Below are 2883 nucleotides of genomic sequence, written 5' to 3' on the forward strand. Positions count from 1 at the left end.
CCCTCTGGCATCCCAAGCGAGTTCTTAACCATCGCGCCACTCGGCCGGCCCCTATCAGTTATAATTTTAAACGGCATATCACAGAAATAACCAAATTCCCTTGTCAATTGCATTATAATGAACTCTCATCAGATCTTTAACCATGGCCATTTTTAAGTCTTTTGTCATTTGCAGACAGTTACTCTTTTACTCTGATGCTTTGGCAAAAAGTGTTCCTGCAAAGTGTTTCATCTTCAAGGAGATTTATGGAAAAGACTGACAACAAATATTTTTAATAACTAAGATCAATTTGCCTTCATGTGGGAGGAACAATAATGAACCTTTCAAGTGCTTCCCCAAAGTGCCTGCATCGCTCCATAATATGTCATGGGATGGTAACAGGAGACATGTCCCTGTTCTTCTTCCCCACATCAATTAAACGGGCCCATTATGTTGATGTTATGATGTCGACATGTGAAGACTTGCCTTTGCTCAGGACACTGTACAAGCTTAGCTGGAACACCTGCAAGGAGAAGGATGGGAAGTGAACCCACAAAAAACTCAAGGCACGGGCACCACCATAGAGCTCTTGAAAATCATATGGTCGAGTAAAATGTGTGTTGTCCCAGAAGCTGGGATTGATAAGATACACGCCTATCCAGCCTCTAAGGATGTAAAGGAGATGCCAGTCTATATAGCGATTTGAAGGCTTTAGAGGCCTTTAATTCCCCACCTGGGACAGTGCATCTGTCCCTTAGATGTCCCTTAGGCCACCTGCTAAAGAAAGGGCACATAGGAGACTGGGGATCAGAGCTGCAAGCCACCTTTGAGAAAAAAAAAATACTAGTCAAGCAGCTTAAAGCTCTGGACATCTCCCAAGCAGGGCTACCATCTGAGTCAGATGTGTCTGTGAGTCCGGAAGGTATGAGTCAGGCACTGTGGCAGAGACAACAGAAGGGGAGAACGCCCCTAGGATTTTTGTCCCAGCTCTGCAAAGGGACAGACACCCTATATAATCGTAAAGAACAACAATTCATAGTAGTGAACACAGCACTCCTCCAGGTGGAGCCTCTCAGGAAGGAATGAAATACAGCAGCCAGTAAGTAGGCTGAACTCAGATGGGTTTGGCTATTGATCACTCATGAACCCTGGCCATTAACCCTTTGCACTGACAGTTGGACTGTTCTAAAGAATAGTCCTATCTATCGCTTGGACAATAAGAAACCAAGGGATGGATGATTCATAAAGGGACCTTTATGGGGTCAAGATGTCTAGAAGGACATTTGGGTTTACCTGTAAAAGCCTGAGGCAATCCTGACTGTCTCCCATGTCCTGGCTCTTAAGGTACGGATATCCCTTGGCAAATCAACAAGTAAAGTCCTACCTTGGGTATGAGCCATAATAACTGACACTTTAGTAGATATTAGGTTGGTGCAAATGTAACTGCGGTTTCGGACTGTGAATTTTAAATCACTATAAATAGGATCAAACACATCTTTATTAATCAAAATAGGAATCATTACAATCAACACATTCTTGCCAAGAGAAATAAGTTTGTTTATTCCTGTAGCATAAAAATCTGTGCTTCATGGGCCAGCCGAGTGGCGCAATGGTTAAGAACTCGCTTGGGATGCCAGAGGGCCCCGGTTCGGATCCCACATATGAGGGCCAGTGACACTGCCCTCTACAGCTAAGATGCTGAACNCAATGATAATACCAACATGGGCCAGTGAAGCAATGTCCTCCACAACTAGACTGAAGAACTAAAGGACAGCAGCTTGTCTGTTTCCCTTCCCCGATTCCCCAATAAAATCTTAAAAAAAAAAAATTACTCTCCTGCGCTGTTCCTTGAAGTTGTAAATCTTACCATGTCTTTGAAATGTAAACACCCCAGAAGCTAACCAAAACATTGTCCATAGAGACTGAAGAAAAAAAAAAAAAAGGAGAAAATAGGCCTTTTAAAAATACACAACTATAGAAGTTCCCTTGCCAAAACTGATTTGTAAAGGAGCTAAGATGTTTTACAAAATTACTAGAAATAATAAGGATGAGAGAAAATGACTGTAAATGAAAAATGGGTAAGGAAAATAAAACGTATTCTTTGGATAAAGAAAGATATAAAGGACATTTTTGCTTGTTTTTTGGTAAAGGAAAAAAAAAGAAAGTAATTTTGTCATAGAATAAAATGATTGTTCCAGAATAAGAAAGAAAAAAGATAGGACAAAACTTAATTGGATAATAAGTTGGATAATAATCTAATTAATAGCCTAATTAATTGGTTATAATAAGTTGCAGAAGGTTTATGGAAAAGGTATCTTAAGAAAGGAATTTTATGTATAGACAAGCTAAGGTTGGGATGGATTTATTTAAGTTTGAAAAAAAGGAGAATTTAAATATCAAAAGTACACTGATACAAAATTAGAATTAAGTTTTCTCTCTGTTAAAAGGATACATTTTTCTTATATTATTGTTCTCTTAATAAGATATTGGAAACAAAGATTTTCTTTACTAGGAAACAAAATTCTGTGTTTTGTTTTTATCAGGTCTTAAGATTATTTAAGAAAACTGTCTTCTCTATTAAAAGAGGCAAATTTTTTTATAACGATGTAACTTTTTGTATATATTAAATTTCACTGAAAGCATTGTCAAATAAAAAGTGATACTAAACTTTCTTTAGGGTATATTTGTATGAAACTCCTAAAAACCTGATATGTGCTTGTATAATGTACTTGTATAATGTTATCAGTTATAATTTTTTTTTTTTTTAGATTTTTTTTATTGGGGAATTGGGGGGATGGGAACAGTGCTGGGGAACTGGGGAAAGGGGAACAGACAAGTTGCTGTCGTTTTGTTCTTCAATCTAGTTGTGGAGGACGTTGCTTCACTGGCCCAAGTTGGCACCAT

Source organism: Hipposideros armiger, unplaced genomic scaffold, assembly GCF_001890085.2.
Source record: "Hipposideros armiger isolate ML-2016 unplaced genomic scaffold, ASM189008v1 scaffold_111, whole genome shotgun sequence".
In the NCBI taxonomy this organism is placed as follows: Eukaryota; Metazoa; Chordata; class Mammalia; order Chiroptera; family Hipposideridae; genus Hipposideros; species Hipposideros armiger.